Source organism: Aquarana catesbeiana, linkage group LG02 (assembly GCF_042186555.1).
Source record: "Aquarana catesbeiana isolate 2022-GZ linkage group LG02, ASM4218655v1, whole genome shotgun sequence".
Classification (NCBI taxonomy): Eukaryota; Metazoa; Chordata; class Amphibia; order Anura; family Ranidae; genus Aquarana; species Aquarana catesbeiana.
The window spans coordinates 680915989-680936655 of record NC_133325.1 but is presented as its reverse complement, the minus strand read 5'-3'; the positions used below and the strand labels follow the sequence as shown (position 1 = coordinate 680936655).

The 20667-nt window shown below is 42.2% G+C and overlaps 1 long non-coding RNA gene across 1 annotated transcript in view; it reads left to right on the top strand.

Annotated features, from left to right (window-relative positions):
- The window catches only part of LOC141130066 (uncharacterized), a 104837-nt gene that overhangs the window by 53299 nt on the left and 30871 nt on the right, over positions 1 to 20667 (top strand). Inside the window, exon 2 of the long non-coding RNA XR_012241973.1 lies at positions 8439 to 8534. This is a non-coding gene — a long non-coding RNA (uncharacterized lncRNA). The remainder of the gene's footprint in view (positions 1 to 8438; positions 8535 to 20667) is intronic.

Sequence of the window (20667 nt, the reverse complement as noted above, 5' to 3'; positions counted from 1 at the left end):
AACATTCTAGCCTTTAAGTAGTGGTTAAACAAGGGATTGTTCAGAATAGGCCATTTCTTCACCTCAGCGGGCCCACTCACACTGGGTTACTGCTACAACAAACTGGAGATGCCAAATGCAGAGAAGATTAGATTCTCCAAGATTAAGCATTTTCTACAAACCTTATGGATAGACAAACCTAACCTTCCAAAACCAACAGCCTACGAACAATGGTGCGCCAACCCCATGGATCAGAGAGGTGGGATTTTGATCATATACGCCTCCTTGGCAAATAAGACCAGCACACCCCTCTATGCTCAAGCTTGGGAATCTGATCTGGAACTACAACTGGACCCAGGAACATGGTTTCTCTCTTTTAAAAATTCATATAAAGGTATCTTAAATACTGGTCTAATTGAAGACAATGTTAAGATTCTTACTAGATGGTACTATGTTCCTTCTAGATTGGCAAGAATTTACCCAGACGCCTCTCCCTTGTGCTTCAGGGATTGTAAACAGGTGGGTACTATGCACCATATCTGGTGGACCTGTCTACGCATTAGAGGTTTCTGGAATAGGTTCTTCCATCTAGTAAGGAAGGTCAATGGAATTGCAATTCCCCAGAACCCCAAAAGCCCAATTTTGAACCACAAAATAGGCAACACTTCCAAACATACCCAAACCCTAATATTTTTTATGCTTCTGGGAACAAAAATTACTGTGACAGGGGCGTGGAAGAAGCCCAAGGTATCAATGCTGATCACGAAATGTAAGATCTCTTGGATCATGACACAAGAACAATTTGCAGCAAAAATTTTAGAGAAGGTACCTAAGTTTGAAGCAATTTGGGAACCCTGGGCATCATATATTTAAGGTCCCCTTTATCTGGGTCATAAAACCCTTCTGTAATGACACCCGAAGTATGAAAGGGGTTAAAATCGTTTAGGACATTCCATTTCTGAACACAAAGGCAGCTACCAAACACTCCAATCAGCCGAATAAGAAACCCATATAAATAATTCTTGCCCCCCAAGTACAAGACGAGACTCTGTACGGAGGGTCAAACAGGAATCAGACTCTTTATTAGAACCAAAATTACAAGTCTTTGTATACAGTTAAAGAGGAGGTTCCCCCCTCCTGCTCATATTACTCTACTTATATTACTCTAACAATACAACTGTAGCCAGAAACCTAATTACCATGAGCTAGTTTACTAAATCATTTACCCAGACTAGGTGACTCAGAGACATGACATTTAGGACAGACTTGTGGTCACCGAGCTTCACACATTAGTATAAACACAGGACACCTTCTCACAATAGCAGGATCTAATTACAATTAACAATACAAACAGTGATCTCCCCCCTCCTCAGCCTAGTAGGCAACCAACTATAGTATGAGTAGACTGTCCGGCTCCTACCCAGTTCTAGAGGCCAATGTGATCAGCTCTCTCAACTAACGTGTTGAGTTCAGAATCAAACAAACCAAGAATAGTCTTTACATATATCCTGGGAGATATTGTGGATAAATATTACTGTCCCATTTTAAGTAATCCAATCATATTCTCAGGGTTCATTCTTTTCTTGGTCACCCTGCGCCCAACAGTGACTCCCTTCACACCTTCAAGCAGACTAAACTGGATGACTGGCTTCTCCTCTGCCCTAACTTCCATCGATGCACTATCGATACTTTTTCTTTCTGTCTTTCTCATTTCCTCTTACTGTACCAAGTTGCCCCTTCAGGCACAGTTAGGTTAATCTTCAAGTACTTAGTTCTAATTTAGCGAATACAGCATGAGATTTTTCCTAGCCGGGAATTGCCACCCAACATCAGCAATATTTTCGATCTAATGACAGGGAAGGCACAACATGAACCATCTTAGCAAAAATAGCATGGAGGGGTGGCGGGTTTGGGGTGCTAGGCCAGACTACGGGGGGACTGTACAGGCCACAGCGTGATCCCTCTGGGGTGGCCTGTATGAGATCTCTGGGTTCACCTGCCTGCCCTCAGTCTACTTATTTACCAAAAACACGGAAAGGTTAACTCAATGCAACATACTCATGGGTCATGTATTATTCCTGCCTTATGGATGGACATTTACTCCTCAATGTATTGTAAACATCTACTGTTACTTACCTAACCTTTGTTGGTAAGTCTCTCCCGACAGGCTATGTTGGCCTACAGGAGGGTAGTAATATTTACATTGTTATTTTGTATATCTGAATAAAAAATTGCAATAAACATATTGAATGGGAAATCATGGGGCACGACTTAGTCATGTGACTTTTCAGTCTCAAGTCTTAGGACAAGTGTAAAAGGGGCCTTAAGCTGCATTCACACCTGAGCGTTTCAAAGTCACGCATTTTTACTGCATTTTTACTGCTATTTTGCTGCTTTTTTACCATGTTTTTGCTGCGATTTTGTACAGGTCACCAATGTAAAAAAGCAGAAGAATGCCTGTAATATACTCCAAAGAAGCTCATGTTCTTTTTTGAGCTCAGAGCATTTTTCAAGCATTTTTGTTTAGGTGACAAAACGCTCAGATGTGAACAGGTGCCATTGAAATTGATGGGATTTTGCCTGTTGGGTGTTTTTCAGGTGTTTTTTCAGGCGTTTTATGAGCTGAAAATGCTCTGGTGTGAATGCAGCCTTAAGGAAAACTCTGCTAAAGCCCTGGTTTACACTGGAGCGTTTTTACATGCAATTTGACATGTCAAATCGCATGTCAGATCGGCAGCAATTGCTGTCAGTGGCACTGTCCTAATCGGTGCGACTGTACTACTTTTTAAGATTTCGGGCTGCTATTTACATTGACATCTGTGCAGAAACCTGCATAGATGTCTCTGAAATCGCGGCCGAAATTGGGACTGACATGCGGGAGTGAAATCAGTTCAGCTGAAGTCGCACGGCTTTATTCCCGCAGCTCAGTGTGAACCTGGGCAAAATGTGTTTTGTTTTTGTCTGTGTCCCCGTTAGGGAGATTTCCCATCACTTCCTATTCCTACAAAGGCTAATCTCCCTAATAGGGACACAGATGGCAATAAAAATCAGATGAGACTTTAACCTGTGCCCTACCTGTGGCCTGGGGGTTGCATGCAGCCATTTCCCAATAATTGTGTGGTCTTGCAGGCCCCTGTAGTCAGTGGTCTATGTTTTTATAGCTAGGTTCATAGAAGAGAAGGAAAATAGTTAGATGGTTTGGTTTATTTCTGTCACACACTTACTATTTTTTCTGTACTGTCCATTCCTTTACTCTTTTTTTTTTTTTTTTTTTCTTTGTTTGTTCTAACCTGTCATCTTGGTCCCTCGGAATTATTTTTTTTTCTTTTGAAAATCTAGCAAATATTTGTTCTGAGTTTTACCAGACTTAGTAGTTGTTTCTCCTTTGGCATATAACTTTTAGCTTTATGTTTATAGATCTAGCTAACACAGCAGAGGTTTATGTTCTTTCCTTTTTTTTACAACTTCTAACAACATTGTGGCAGATTGAATACATTTTCCCCCTGGCACTTAATGGAACATATGTATTCAGAGAGAGTGGTGAATATGCTCTGTCCCTTATGCTCATACAATGCAGAAACAAATTAACTTCGATTTGAAACTGAAAACTTTGTGTGACTTTTAACACTTGACTGTCTAATGATTCAATTTTGTGACTTTATTAGCATCTGCAAGGAAAGAACTCACTTTTATTTGCTTGAATGTAATTGTTTTCTGTTGTCAGTTGCTCCCGTGTTTGAGTATTGTAGTTTCTGGACATCATTAAATTTGCATGCTTCTGCTTACCTGTCTATTCCATTGACATAAAGGCTGTTTACTTTGCCATTTACATTTGGAGAGGGGCCTGAGGTGCACAAACAAACCCAGCCATGTTTTTCTCTTTATTACAAAATAGTGCCTTTGTTAGGCACAAAAAATCTGTAAGTATAAACAAATATTTTAAAATAAATTAAAATAAATTATATATACAGTATATATATATATATATATATATATATATATATATATATATATATATATATATATATATATATATATATATACCATGTGTATGTGTGTGTGAATGTGTAGATAGATAGATAGATAGATAGATAGATAGATAGACATATATGACAGGGATGGGTTCTAGTTAGGAAATACATTTCCCTCTTTTTACAGTTTTGGTAGGTTTGGTTGGTGGTAGGGTGGGGGTTCCAGCATAGTTCATTTGGAGAAGAGAGGACTGACCTACAGTGCTCTCAGGATTGGTAAGTTCTCATTTGGGAATCAGAGTTCTGAGGTTTGGAGAGACTTTGGGTGGGAAAGAGCCTCCAAACCCTGATTGCGGGTACTTTGGTCCCGAAGGGGTTAACCCGCCTGCAGGAGAGGTCTAAAGAGGAGTAGAAAGCCATCAAATAGGTGTCTGTGAAGTGGAGTGTGTAGCGACACTCAACGTGGTGGACTGCTTATGACTGAGACTCTGTTAAGTGGCTGAAAACATCTTCTTTGGGACACCTGAGGCAGGCGGTGATGTAACCCTATTAAAGGACAACTTAGTAGGCAGTGAGTCAAATGTTTAATTTTCTTACCAGGAGTGTGAATTGTTTTGTTTTTTTCTGTACTCCAATCAGGCTGTTTTGTTTTCCTTTTGAGTAATAAAAGGATGCCTTGCTTTTACCAATATGTATTTATATGTATTGTCCCCCCCCTGTCTCCATTCCCATAGCTCATTGACAAACCCAGGCTTCTGTCTAGTCGTCATTTTACTGTTTATTGCAGTTCTCAAACAAAATGCAGGGATAATTTACACAAGTCTTGTCCTAGGGAAAGCCCCAGGGAAGAGAGAGCTTCTGACCAGATCCTCCCAAATATTATCCTCTCCTCAGCTATGCCTTCCGAGCTAACCTCCTAGGTGTTACCTGGGTTGGATAAATAATTACAACATTAGAGGTCAACTCTTCCACTCTATTATCTGCAACAAATGGTAGGGGTGAACAACCACCAGGTTTAGGGAGAACCTGCAAAACCCTGACAAAGATTGTAGCTCAGATGGCTACAGCTTAGCCAGCCTGTATATGTATATTGTTGTTGTGTCAGGGAATGCCTGAATGATTAAGTTAGTCAGCTAAAAAGACTGAATCACAGTGCCTCTAATACAATATATATTTTATAAAAATAATTTAACTGACTTAATTATTTTGAATACATTTTTAGCCAAGCAAAATTATTTGAAATAACACAACAGATCAGTGTGAGTATGCACTGTAGATGAAAATAAATTAATATTTATTTACAAAAAGTCATTTTATAAACACCATTAACAGTTTAATTAATAGGCGAACACAGACACTACAATCTTGCACTGTGGTTAGAACACTAACTGTTTACCGTAAGGTATATACTGATTAAACAATAATGAGCTTCCCCTCCTTTAGATATCCTAACAGATGGATAAAATTTGCCAGATAATATTCTGCGGTGAACTAACTTGAACCGTGAACCTGCTGTAGTCAAATTCTTGGGTGAAATTCGTCCAGAATTATGCCAATCAGGCAACTTAAAATGAAAAAATTGTGGGGAGTTAGGAGACTTAATGGGGTAGCAAATCAACTATTATGAAATACTTGCACATAGAAAAATCAATGATAAGTATGCAAAATATAGATACCCTTTCAAAATGGCTATTTGCTTAAAATGGTTGCTGCCAGACTCTCCTAAGATGGCTGCTGATTTGCCTTCCCAAAATGGTATCTAGCTAGGCTGGAGCTGTATGTCCTGGCTTGGTGAGGTGTCAGATGATATTATGATGATGTATGTAGATGGCCCTCCCTCGTGTTCAAATGATGATCACTCAGTTCTACCTGACTCCCTCTTTTATCTAGTGGTGTACAATACATTCATACAATTTTAATAAACCTGGCCCAGAAGGTGGCCCAGAAGGCAGAACCTTTTCCTTATTGGTGGGTTCATTTAATAACCAAACTAGTGTTTATTCAAACTTTCTGGTGATTAATTCATGTACAGCGGTAACTATATCAGTTTGCCTGAAATATGTGAAATCTGGGGCAGCAGCATCAAATGGGAAATTTTAAGACAGAATTTCATATATCATGATTAAAATAATAATTGTACACATACGGAACAAGGAAGGAAAGAAAAATAACTATATACTGTATACAGTGGGGAACATTTTTTTGATCCCCTGCAGATTTTGTAAGTTTGCCCATGTACAAAGAAATGAAGGGTCTATAATTTTTATCATAGGTGTATTTTAAATGATAGAGACAGAATGTAAACCAAAAATCCAGAATAAACACATGATACAAACGTTATAAATTGAGTTGCAGTTCAGTAAGTAAAAAAAATATTTGATCCCCATGCAAAACATGACTTAGTACTTGGTGTAGAAACCTTTTTGGCAAGCACAGAGGTAAGACGTTTCTCGTAGTTGGTTACCAGGTTTGCACACATCTAAGGAGGGATTTTGGTCCACTCTTCTTTACAAATCCTATCTAAATTCTTTAGGTTTTTGGCTGTCACTTGGCAACTCGAAGTTTCAGCTACCTCCATAAATTTTCTATAGGATTAAGGTCTGGAGTCTGCGGAGCCCTGTTTTCAAGTAGTGACAACTAGTACAGGGAACTTCTCCTTGTTCTGCTGCCACAGGGAGGGGGGCAGGGGGCGGTGGCTGCAGCACTAGGAACATGTTACATTTTTTATCCCAAAATCAGGTGGAACATGTTCCCAAAGGTGAACTTATCTTTAACCACTTTCCGACTGCCTTACGCAGATATACTGCAGCAGAAGGGCACGTACAGGCAGATTAATGTACCTGTATGTTGCTCTTTAAGAGGCGGCTTGCAGGTGCGCGACCCCTGGGAGCTCCGTGAGCGACCCCTGGGAGCTCCGTGAGCGTGATCGTGGGTCCCGTGGACTTGATGTCCACGGGGATACCTGCGATCATTTCACAGTGAGGAAGAACAGGGATATGCTAATGTACGCAAGCATCTCCCCATTCTGCCTAATGACACTGACACTGAGCACAGCTCCCTGTAATCGGGAGCGGTGATCAGTGTTGTGTCACACACAGCCCCCCCCACAGTTAGAATCACTCCCTAGGACACACTTAACCCCTACAGCGCCACCTAGTGGTTAACCCTTTCACTGCCAGTCACATTTACACAGTAATCAATGCATTTTTAATCGCACTAATCACTATATAAATGTGAATGGTTCCAAAATATCACCAAAAGTGTCCAATCTGTCCACCATAATGTCGCAGTCATGATAAAAATCGCTGATCGCCGCCATTACTAGTAAAAAAAAATTATTAATAAAAATGCCATAAAACTATCCCCTATTTTGTAGACGCTATAACTTTTGCACAAACCAATCAAAAATGCTTATTGCGATTTTGTTTTTACCAAAAATATGTAGAAGAATACGTATCGGCTTAAACTGAGGAAAAAAAATGTTTTTTTATATATTTTTGTGGGATATTCATTATAGCAAAAAGTAAAAAATAATACGTTTTCTTCAAAGTTGTCACTATTTTTTTGTTTATAGCGCAAAAAATAAAAACCACAGAGGTGATCAAATACCACCAAAAGAAAGTTCTATTTGTGGGAACAAAATGGACGTCAATTTTGTTTGGGAGCCACGTCGCACGACCGCGCAATTGTCAGTTAAAGCGACGCAGTGCCGAATCGCAGAAAGTGCTCTGGTCTTTGGCCAGCCAAATGGTCCGGGGGTTAAGTGGTTAATCAGTAGCACCTTTTTTTTTTTTTTTTTTTTACCGTTTCTTCACTTTTTTCTCCATGCCTCTATGGAGCTTGGAGCTTAGCCATCAAGGTAATTGCTCCCATCTATAATCTTCAATAGACAACAATCTCTTCCCCCCCTCCAGGCCATGCAATGTCTTGCTCAGAATGACAGTGGCTCCCAGAAGAAGGCTCAGCAGATATGCTAGCGGTCCATTTCCTTGATGCCTTCTTTACTTTTGCTATAGACTTAAGCTTGCACTAAATTATGGGATGGATAGTTCCTTTAAAAGTGTCACGTTTACCCCTAATGCAGGTGGTCAGACGCTATAGCTAGCTTCTGTGTTCTTCACCTGTAGTAGCCCCCTTTTCCATAAGGCAAGCAGGCCTACTGGTACTCGCTTGCCCCCAGGCACACAATGTTATAATGTCTGGCCACCATGCTAGGGCAAGTGCGAACTAAACAAAGCAAACAGGTACTTGCGGTTGGCAGACAGGCAGAAAGGTTCAATGACATCCCAGGTATAAGGCAGGCAGTGTTCAGAGAATAGTCGGTATCCAGGGTCATAAACAGGGGAATCCAAACAGCAGAGCAGGACAGACAGACAGAGAGCTTGAACACATATACACATGCTATCACAAGCATGAGACTGTAGGCTTGGCTGGCTTTAATCAGGTTTTGTCTCCACCCAGAGACTGACCACATCAATCACCTTGCAGGTGGACAGACAGACATGGAAAATGCCACAACCAAAACCAGGATGTTGGAGCCAGCAGATATGATGGAGAAGGAGTGCACACACTCCTGACAAAAAGGTAATACATTTTCTTTGGTACCTTTTCTTTAATCAGAAGTACCTTTTCTTTAATGAGATTTGATTTTGATTTGTTATACATGCATGATCTGCAGCCAGCTTGTTCTCTGCAAGACTTTAGTTACTTTAACCACTTGCTGACCGCCGCACAACAATGTACGTCGGCAGAATGGCACGGGCAGGCAAAAGGACTTACAGGTACATCCTTGCCTTCCCGCGGGCGGGGGGTCCGATTGGACCCCCCCGGTGCCTGCGGCGGTCGGATTCAGGTCAGGGGTGATCAAAGGTGAGGGGGAGGCCACTCATTCGTGGCTCCCCCCTCGGGATCGCTCCTGGTGAATGACAGGCTTCCTCGGCTTCTGTAATGTAAACAGAAGCGGAGGAAGTGATGTCATCTCTTCTCGAGCCGGTCTTTTCGTTCTGGCGCCGAGGACAGAAGACATCCAAGTAAGTTTGCACCAACACTACACTAACAGTAGAACACGCAGGCACACTTTTCACCCCCCAGTCACCCCCTGATCACCCCCCTGTACCCCCTGTCATACCGACACCAAAAGCAGTTTTTTCTGATTATTGCATTGGTGTCAGTTTGTGACAGTTATAAGTGTTAGGGCAGTTAGGGTTAGCCCCCTAACCCCCCCTAATAAAGTTTTAACTCCGTGATCACCCCCCATCGCCAGTGTCACTAAGCAATCATTTTTCTGATCGCTGTATTAGTGACACAGGTGATGCTAGTTAGGGAGGTAAGTATATAGGTTCGCCGTCAGAGTTTTATAGTTACAGGGACCCCCATATACTACCTAATAAAGGTTTTAACCCCCTGATTGCCCCCTAGTTAACCCTTTCACCAGTGATCACCATATAATTGTTACGGGTGACGCTGGTTAGTTAGTTTGTTTATTATAGTTTGTTATAGTTTTAGGGCACCCGCCGTTTATTACTTTATAAAGGTTTAACCCCCTGATCGCGGTGATATAAGTTAAGTTTTTAGGGTCAGATAAGGTCTGTGTCGCCCCAGGCAGTGTCAGGTTAGCGCCAGTACCGCTAAAACCCACACACGCAGCATACACCTCCCTTAGTGCTTTAGTATCTGAACGGATCAATATCTGATCCGATCAGATCTATACTAGCATCCCGAGCAGTTTAGGGTCCCCAAAAACGCAGTGGTAGTGGGATCAGCCCAGATACCTGCTACCACTTGCGTTTTGCCCCTCGGCCCAGCCCAGCTCAGCCCACCCAAGTGCAGTATTGATCGATCACTGACACTTACAAAACACTAAGCACACATAACTGCAGCGTTCGCAGAGTCAGGCCTGATCCCTGCGATCGCTAACAGTTTTTTGGTAGCGTTTTGATACAGTCGCTGACAGTCAGGAGCTTTTTTGTCTGTGAGTCTCACTAGTGTACCCCTAAATTTAGAGCCCAAAATGGCAAATCGAAGGTACACTAGTGAAGAGGCCTACACATTTCTGAGCATGACAGATAGTGAAGAGGATGTCACTCATCTGTCAGATTCAGAATACGATCCTGTAGATGACAGCGGCTCCATGACAGATAGCTCTGACGACGGAGTTGTGGTCCCTGCCAAGGTCAGGTGTACCAGACCCCGAACTTCTTCTTCTGTCCTTGAAATGCAAGAACCGCAGATCCCTCGTATGGAGCAGAGCAGTACTAGCGCTATTCCTTCTGGTGAACTGGCAAGCACCAGCGGCCTAGTACACCCTGGTCATATATCCAGCACTGCAGTATCACGTGGTGATGTGGCGAGTCAAGTGCAGTTCAAGCTGGTGAGGTGGCAAGCACTAGTAGTGTCCCGGTGCCACCAAGAAGACGAACACAGGCCTGTCGTGCCCATAGTGCCCTTCCTGCTGCATTCGCCAATCCAAATTGGGAACCCACCACTTCTGCAGCACCCGTACTTCCCCCCTTCACTGGCCAACCTGGAATTCAGGTGGAAACAGTTGATTTTACGTCACTGGATTTTTATTCACCGTTTTTCACCGAAGATCTCTATAGATCTATTGTGGACCAAAGCAATTTATACGCTGGTCAACACATCGCCGCTAATCCCCAGTCCTCCCTTGCCAGAGAATGGAGGTCTCCGAATTTAAGATCTTTCTGGGCCTTTCCCTCAACATGGGCATAACTAAAAAGAGTGAGTTGCGGTCATATTGGTCCACTGACCCAATTCACCATATGCCCTGGTTCTCTGCCTCCATGACCAGGGCACGATACGAGCAGATTTTGCGGTTCATGCACTTCAATGACAATGAACTGTCCTCCTTGTGGAGACCCTGAATACGATCGGCTCTACAAAATTTGGCCCCTCGTAAACCACTTCAACCAGCGTTTTGCAGACTTGTTTACTCCCCATCAAGTTGTCTGCGTTGATGAGTCCCTGATTAAATTTTCTGGCCGCTTGTCATTCAAACAGTACCTTCCCAGAAAGCGTGCCAGATACGGGGTCAAGATGTATAAGCTCTGTGACAGGGCCACAGGCTATACATGTAGTTTTATGGTTTACGAGGGCAAAGATAGTCACGTAGAGCCAACAAACTGCCCTGACTACATAGGAAGTGCTGGCAAGATAGTGTGGGACTTGGTGTCACCCTTATTCGGAAAGGGGTACCATTTATATGTGGACAATTATTACACGAGCGTGCCACTTTTTAGTCACCTTTTTGATCATCAAATTGGAGCATGTGGCACCATGCGACCTAATCACCGGGGCTTTCCCCAGCGGCTTGTAGATTCCCATCTTAGGCTGGGGGAGAGAGCCTGCTTGCGGTGTAATAATTTGCTCGCTATGAAGTGGAGGGACAATAAGAATGTTTTCGTTCTTACCTCCCTTCATGCAGACACGATGGTCCAAATTACTACGGCGACTGGTGTTGTGGAGAAACCCCTCTGTGTCCACGAATATAACCAAAATATGGGAGGGGTGGACCTCAACGACCAGTTGTTGGCGCCGTACCTAGTTGCCCGTAAGGCCAGACGCTGGTACAAAAAAGTGTCTGTATACTTATTTCAATTGGCTTTGCTGAACGCTCATGTGCTATACAGAGCTTCAGGAAAGACTGGATCCTTCCTTAAATTCCAGGAAGAGATCGTCAGAGCCCTTCTGTATCCAGACGGTGCTCCACCTCACCTTCCCCAACCAGATGCAGTAAGCCGGCTCCATGGGAGGCATTTTCCTTATGTCCTCCCGAGTACCACTACCCAACGAGCCCCCCAAAGAAAATGTTGTGTCTGCAGAAAGCGCGGTTATAGGTGTGACACCCGGTATTATTGTCCCTCCTGTCCTGGCAATCCTGCTCTTTGCATTGGTGAATGTTTTGAGCGCTACCATACACTAGTTGAGTTTTAGCGTAGGGTACAGCATTGCACAGACTAGGACACACTTTCACAGGGTCTCCCAAGATGCCATCACATTTTGAGAGACCCAAACCTGGAACCGTTACAGTTTTAAAAGTTATAGTTATAAAAAAAATGTAAAAAAAATACACAAAAAAAATATAAAATAAAAAAAACAAAAATAGTTGTCGTTTTATTGTTCTCTCTCTCTCTATTCTCTCTCTATTGTTCTGCTCTTTTTTACTGTATTCTATTCTGCAATGTTTTATTGTTGTTATGTTTTATCATGTTTGCTTTTTGCGGGAGGATGCCCCAATGCTTTGGCATATATATATTTTAGGCACAGGTTGCGTTAAATGTTTTATTATTTACTATGTTCTTTTTGTATTTGCTTTGCAGGTATGGTAAGTCTTACTGTAATACTGTAATGTTATTTTGTTTTATTGTTAACCATCATTTGCTTAGCAGGTACGCCATTCAGTTGCAGCGCAGATTTATTCATCTTGACAGCAACAGCGTTTGCTCCCACGATACATAAAGCCGTGACTCCAGCGCTGTCGGAGGTGATTTCACCACCACAGTTACATACTTCAGCATATATGCCGAAGCGTGGGGGCAGCAGTGGGCGGAGGAGCAATTTGCTCCTACCTTTTGCGGGAGGATGCCCCCATGCTTCAGCATATATAAACGGTGCATATATGCCCATCATTAGAAGTGGGTGGATGAAGGGAGGTATTCTAATGGTGGGCATACCCACCGATCAATCTCTTTTTTTTCGTTCAGCCCACAGGCTGCATGAAAAAAAGTTTACAATATATGCCCAACAAGGACCAGCAAGTTACTGGTATGTTGCTAGACTTTAAGTGGTACCAGAATGATGCCTGCAGGTTTAGGTATCATCTTGGTATCATTCTTTTCAGCCAGCGGTCGGCTTTCATGTAAAAGCAATCCTGGCAGCTAATTAGCCTCTAGACTGCTTTTACAAGCAGTAGGAGGGAATGCCCCCCCCACCGTCTTCCATGTTTTTCTCTGGCTCTCCTGTCCCAACAGGGAACCTGAGAATGCAGCCGTTGATTCGGCCAGCTGACCATAGAGCTGATCAGAGACCAGAATGGCTCCAATCATTTCTATGGCCTAAGAAACCTGAAGCTACGAGCATTTTATGACTTAGATTTCGCCGGATGTAAACAGCGCCATTGGGAAATTGGGAAAGCATTTTATCACACCAATCTTGGTGTGGTCAGATGCTTTGAGGGCTGAGGAGAGATCTAGGGTCTATTAGACCCCAATTTTTAAAAAAAAGAGTACCTGTCACTACCTATTGCTACCATAGGGGATATTTACATTCCCTGAGATAACAATAAAAATGCTAAAAAAAAAAAAAAATGAAAGGAACAGTTTAAAAATAAGATAAAAAAGCAAAAAAAAATAAGAAAGAAAAAAAAAAAAAAAAAAGCGCACACCTTCCCCCCCCCCCCGCGCGAGAGCGCGTCGGTCTGGCGTCAAATGTAAATAGAAATTGCACCATGCATGTGAGGTATCACCGCGAAGGTCAGATCGAGGGCAGTAATTTTAGCAGTAGACCTCCTCTGTAAATCTAAAGTGGTAACCTGTAAAGGCTTTTAAAAATGTATTTAGTTTGTTGCCACTGCACGTTTGTGCGCAATTTTAAAGCATGTCGTGTTTGGTATCCATGTACTCGGCCTAAGATCATCTTTTTTATTTCATCAAACATTTGGGCAATATAGTGTGTTTTAGTGCATTAAAATTTAAAAAAGTGTGTTTTTTCCCAAAAAAATGCGTTTGAAAAATCGCTGCGCAAATACTGTGTGAAACACCCACCATTTTAATCTGTAGGACCTTTGCTTTAAAATATATATATATATAATGTTTGGGGGTTCAAAGTAATTTTCTTGCAAAAAAAAATTATTTTTTCATGTAAACAAAAAGTGTCAGAAAGGGCTTTGTCTTCAAGTCGTTAGAAGAGTGGGTGATGTGTGACAAAAGCTTCTAAATGTTGTGCATAAAATGCCAGTACAGTTCAAATCCCCCCAAATGACCTCATTTAGGAAAGTAGACACCCCAAGCTGTTTGCTGAGAGGCATGTCGAGTCCATGGAATATTTATTATGTGACACAAGTTGCGGGAAAAAGACAACATTTTTTTTTTTTTTTGCACAAAGTTGTCACTAAATGATATATTGCTCAAACATGCCATGGAAATATGTAAAATTACACCCCAAAATACATTCTGTTGCTTCTCCTGAGTTCGGGGATACCACATGTGTGAGACTTTTTGGGAGCCTAGCTGCGTACGGGACCCCGAAAACCAAGCACCGCCTTCAGGCTTTCTAAGGGTGTAAATTTTTTATTTCACTCTTCACTGCCTATCACAGTTTCGGAGGCCATGGAATGCCCAGATGGCACAAAACCCCCCCCCCAAATGACCCCATTTTGGAAAGTAGACACCCCGAGCTATTTGCTGAGAGGTATGGCGAGTATTTTGCAGACCTCAGTTTTGAAAATTGAAAAAAGAAAAAAAAAAATTTTTCTTGTCTTTCTTCATTTTTGAAAACAAATGAGAGTTGCAAAATACTCACCATGCCTCTCAGCAAATAGCTTTGGGTGTCTACTTTCCAAAATGGGGTCATTTGGGGGGGTTTTGTGCTATCTTGGCATTTTATGGTTTACGAAACTGTGATAGGTAGTGAGGAGTGAATTCAAAAATTTACGCCCTTAGAAATCCTGAAGGCGGTGCTTGGTTTTCGGGGCCCTGTACGCGGCTAGGCTCCCAAAAAAGTCCCACACATGTGGTATCCCTGTACTCAGGAGAAGCAGCAGAATGTATTTTGGGGTGTAATTCCACATATGCCCATGGCATGTTTGAGCAATATATCATTTAGTGACAACTTTGTGCAAAAAAAAAAAAAGTTTGTCATTTTCCCGCAACATATGTCAAAATATAAAATATTCCATGGATTCAACATGCCTCTCAGCAAATAGCTTGGGGTGTCTACTTTCCAAAATGGGGTCATTTGGGGGGTTTTGTGCCATCTTGGCATTGTATGGCCTTCAAAACTGTGATAGGTAGTGAGGAGTGAAATCAAAAATGTACGCCCTTCGAAATCCTGAAGGCGGTGCTTGGTTTTCGGGGCCCCGTATGCGGGTAGGCTCCCAAAAAGTCCCACACATGTGGTATCCCCATACTCAGGAGAAGCAGCTAAATGTATTTTGGGGCGCAATTCCACATATAACCATGGCATGTGTGAGCAATATATCATTTAGTGACAACTTTTTGTAAAAAAATTTGTATTTTTATTTTTTTATCATTATTCAATCACTTGGGACAAAAAAATTTAATATTTAATGGGCTCAACATGCCTCTCAGCAATTTCCTTGGGGTGTCTACTTTCCAAAATGGGGTCATTTGGGGAGTTTTGTACTGCCCTGCCATTTTAGCACCTCAAGAAATAAGATAGACAGTCATAAACTAAAAGCTGTGTAAATTCCAGAAAATGTACCCTAGTTTGTAAACGCTATAACTTTTGCGCAAACCAATAAATATACGCGTATTGACATTTTTTTTACCAAGGACATGTGGCCGAATACATTTTGGCCTAAATGTATGACTAAAATTGAGTTTTTTGGATTTTTTTTATAACAAAAATTTGAAAATATAATTTTTTTTCAAAATTTTTGGTCTCTTTACGTTTATAGCGCAAAAAATAAAAACCGCAGAGGTGATCAAATACCATCAAAAGAAAGCTCTATTTGTGGGAAGAAAAGGACACAAATTTTGTTTGGGCACAGCATTCCATGACCGCGCAATTAGCAGTTAAAGCGACGCAGTGCCAAATTGTAAAAAGTGCTCTGGTCAGGAAGCGGGTAAATCCTTCAGGGGCTGAAGTGGTTAAAGTGAATCTGTCATAGGAGAATTGTAGGAGATATCATTGCTGACCTCTCACTGTAAGAATGTTATTTGCCTGGCGGTCATGCTGATGCTTTTACTTTGATGCTTTCTAAGTTCCTGACCTGGAGCAAGCAGAGGCATAGGGAGCTCTGACATTTAATTACAGCATGCACTTCCAAGTCTGTTACTCAAAAAAGTATTGACGCCAGAAAAGAAAGTAGCTTTTTCATAAAGAGATTTTACTAGTGACAGAGTCCTTTCAAACTTTGAAGTTTGTTTTTTCTGTTATGCCCCGTACACACGGTCGGATTTTCCGATGGAAAATGTCCGATCGGAGCGTGTTGTCGGAAATTCCGACCGTGTGTGGGCTCCATCGGACATTTTCCATCGGATTTTCCGACACACAAAGTTGGAGAGCAGGAGATAAAATTTTCCGACAACAAAATCCGTTGTCGGAAATTCCTATCGTGTGTACACAAATCCGATGGACAAAGTGCCACGCATGCTCAGAATAAATAAAGAGATGAAAGCTATTGGCCACTGCCCCGTTTATAGTCCCGACGTACGTGTTTTACGTCACCGCGTATAGAACGATCGGATTTTCCGACAACTTTGTGTGACCGTGTGTATGCAAGACAAGTTTGAGCCAACATCCGTCGGAAAAAATCCTAGGATTTTGTTGTCGGAATGTCCGAACAAAGTCCGACCGTGTGTACGGGGCATTACATGTTATCAATATACCTACTCAACAAAAAAAGTTAAAGTGCAACTGAATTGTACCTGAGCACCACAAACTGAAAACACTATTTAATTCATTTTTAATATTCAAATCAAACTCACCAATCCATCCATGTTCCATGTGTTATTTTGTTGACAACTCGCTTTGAAAAACACACCCTAGCAATTCTAGCCATGGCCATATTGAGTAATGGCAGATGATTCATGTAGCATTCACTTCCTGGAATTCATCTGCCCTTAGCTCAGTCATGCAGACAGGAGAGTGTGCTTAGCTAAGAAATCCCCTCCTCTCCTCCTCCAGATGAAAGAAAAAACAAAATGCTCCTGAAAACTCTTGGGATGTATGACATCATTTTGGCCTAGGCCAGAAACCAGAAAGCAACAGAAGAAATTTAAAAAAGTTTAAAACAAGAAAATATCATATACATTCCTACGTATTTCCTAATCCTAGCAGCATACAGTAAGGATTAAAAATAGTCAGTGTTGATTGAGAAAGCTCTGTTCCCCTTTAAGTAAAAACTGAACATGTACATTTAACCATGGAAATAAAGCAAAACATACAACATAACTAAAACATCATATATAATTATTATATTTTGATACACAAAAGAATTTGGTCCTTATTACTGGGGTTCTGATCTGGTACTCCTCCTGCCTGAGCCCCATAGCAGTCATGTGGCAGTAGCTCTGCCTTTTGTTTTTATTTATGAATTTATATTATTACATTTTAACATTTTAGGCTTTATTCATAGATCTTTAATAAAAAGATAAGGCTTTGTAATAAAGCCATGTGATTGCAATTTTCAAATTTTATTGGAAAATAACTGTCACTTTAAAAAAAAAATATTTCTATTGTGGTGTGTTAGCTTCATGAATTGAGCCTATTTGTCATAATATTATAAGCCAGGTTAGGACCAGTAAAGCATCAATATGTTCGGTAAAAGAGATAATCCTGGTAGAGGGTGTTGCTTTGGATTGCCAAAGGTTGTGTGCTTGCAGGCTCCAGTACTGGAAATCCAGCCTTATTTATGTAGCTTGTCCTCAGTTTATTCTTAAGAATTCCTGTCTTTTCCTCTCAACAAAGCAGAAGTTGCTGCAAGTGGTTGATGAATGATTTAGATGCATCATTTCTTTCTCTCTCTGCAGTTTCTACATGTGAGATTTCTGTTCTGTAAATACAAGAAAAGTCTATTTTTTAGTAATGTGCTTTATAAATCTATATTGCAAAAGTCATTATGATTAGGGATGAGCTGAACACCCCCCGGTTCGGTTCGCACCAGAACCTGCGAACGGACCGAAAATTTGCACGAACGTTAGAACCCCATTGACGTCTATGGGACTCGAATGTTCAAAATCAAAAGTGCTAATTTTAAAGACTAATTTGCATGGTATTGTCCTAAAAAGGGTATGGGGACCCGGGTCCTGCCCCAGGGGACATGTATCAATGCAAAAAAAAGTTTTAAAAACGGCCGTTTTTTCGGGAGCAGTGATTTTAATGATGCTTAAAGTAAAAAAAAAAAGTGAAATACTCCTTTAAATATCGTACCTGGGGGGGTGTCTATAGTATGCCTGTAAACAGTCCCAATAAAAGTCATTTAAAACTGCTTGCGGCTTTAATGTAATGTTGGGTCCTGGCAATATGGATGAAAATCTGTGAGACAAACGGCATGGGTACCCCCCCAGTCCATTACCAGGCCCTTTGGGTCTTGTATGGATATTAAGGGGAACCCCGCACCCAAATTAAAAAAAGGAAAGGCGTGGGGCCACCAGGCCCTATATACTGTGAACAGAAGTATGCAGGTGGTGCAAACAAGACAGGGACTGTAGGTTTGTTGTTAAGTAGAATCTGTTTGTAATTTTGAACTGGTACCTTTTTAACGTGTTTAGCTCCAGGTAAAAAATCTATTTTAAGCTTTTTGGAAAACATAGGGAAGGGTTATCACCCTTGTGACATTTGTTTTGCTGTCTGTACTGCTCTTCTGAAGATTTCACCTCACTTTCTGTCCCAAGTGCAAATGTTTTTAGAAAATTTGGGGTTTTTCGTGAAACAAGGATTGGTGATAAAGCATCAGTGGATAGGAGAAACATTTTTCCCATATTAACTCTTACAGGAGATAATTTCCCTTCCTAGGGGTAGATTTCATCTCACTTCCTGTTGTCTCCTTCCGTTTGCAAGTAGGAGTCGTTTGTAAGTTGTATGTTTGAAAGTAGGGGCCTGCCCTATATACTCTCCAGAAATTTTGGCTTTAGGTGTTGGTGTTGCCACAACACTGTAAGCCCTCACAGGGTCCTACTGTGAAATATTAGATCAAGAATTGTAATTACATGCCCCTGTTGAACAGGGGCAGAAAAATTGGGCCTTTGGTGATGGTGGTGGTGCTGGTGCCACAACACTGTAAGTCCTCACAGTTACTCTTGGTGGGCGCTGGAACAGGCCCTGCTGTGAAATAGTAGATCAAGAATTGTAATTACATGCACCTGTTGAACAGGGGCAGAAAAATTGGGCCTTTGGTGGTGGTGGTGCTGGTGCCACAAAACTGTAAGTCCTCACAGTTACTCTTGGTGGGCGCTGGAATGGGCCCTGCTGTAAAATATTAGATCAAGAATTGTAATTACATGTCCCTGTTGAACAGGGGCAGAAAAATTGGGCCTTAGGCACTGGTGCCGGTGCCACAACACTGCAACTCCTCACAGATACTCTAGGTGGAGCGCAGGAACAAGCCCTGCTGCAAAGTATTGCATCAAAAATTGTAATTACACACCCCTGTTAAACAGGGGCTGAAAAATTGGGCCTTAGGCACTGGTGCTGGTGCTAAAACACTGCAACCCCTCATAGATACTCTAGTTAAGCGCAGCAACAAACCTTCCTGCAAAATATTGCATCAAAAATTGTAATTACACGCCCCTGTTAAACAGGGGCTGAAAAATTGGGCCTTAGGCACTGGTGGTGGCGCCCAGAACCAAAAATGTTCTTACAAGCTATCAGCATGATCATTGAGGAGGAAGAGGATAATCACTCAGCATAACAGGATAGTCACTCAGCATCAGCATAGGCAGTCTTGAAGGGATCTGACATTTCAAGAAAAAAATATACAGCAGCATCAGGTGCTTGGTAGCTGGTGGTGATCCAAGACTGATTCATTTTTATGAAGGTCAGTCGATCGACCGAGACGGTGGACAGACGCATGCTGTGATTGGTTACAAAGCCTCCAGCAGCACTGAATGTGCGTTCCGAAAGAACGCTGGATGCAGGACAGGCCAGTAGCTCAATTGCATACTGTGCAAGCTCTGGCCAGTGATCCATCCTCAAGACCCAGCAACCCAGAGGATTTTCGGTGGGAAAGGTGTCCAAGTCAGATCTTGCCCCTAGGTATTCCTGCACCATGTAAAAAGACGCTGGCGATGGTTGCTGGACCTTGGGGCTGAGGACTAAAAAATTGTCTGAATGCATCGATCAGACAGCCACCTTTTCCACCGCTCCTTCTTTGACTGACCGAAGCCTCAGCAACACTTTGTCCAGGAACAGGAGTTTGTAACCTCCCAGTCTCTGGGAACGCGTTGCACAGACCTTTCTGCAAGGCCTCCCGAAGATGTTTCATCCTCTGCTTCCTCTGCGACGGCAAGATGAGGTCCGCAACCTTACCCTTGTAATGTGGATCAAGGAGGGTTGCCAGCCAGTATTGATCCCTCTCTTTGATATCACGAATATGAGGATACTTCCGCAGGCTTTGCAGGATCAGGGAAGCCATGCAGCGTAGGTTTGCTGATGCATTCGGTCCGGAGTCCTCTGGGTCACTAAGGATGACATGATCTGCAGCCACCTCCTCCCAGCCATGTACAAGTCCATGGGTTTCTTGGGACTGTAAATGATCCCTTAAAGACTGCTGCTGATGCTGAGTGCCAGGCTCCACCTCCATGCTGACACAATCCTCCTCCTCCTCGTCCTCTTCCTGTGTGATCGGCGGGATAAAGGGGGCCTTGAGAGCTAAGGAAGTCCTCTTCCTGCCTCTGTTCTGCCTCAAGTGCCCTGTCCATTATTCCATGCAGCGTGTGCTCCAACATGTGGACAAGGGGGACAGTGTCACTGATGCATGCACTGTCACTGCTTACCATCCTCATGGCCTCCTCAAATG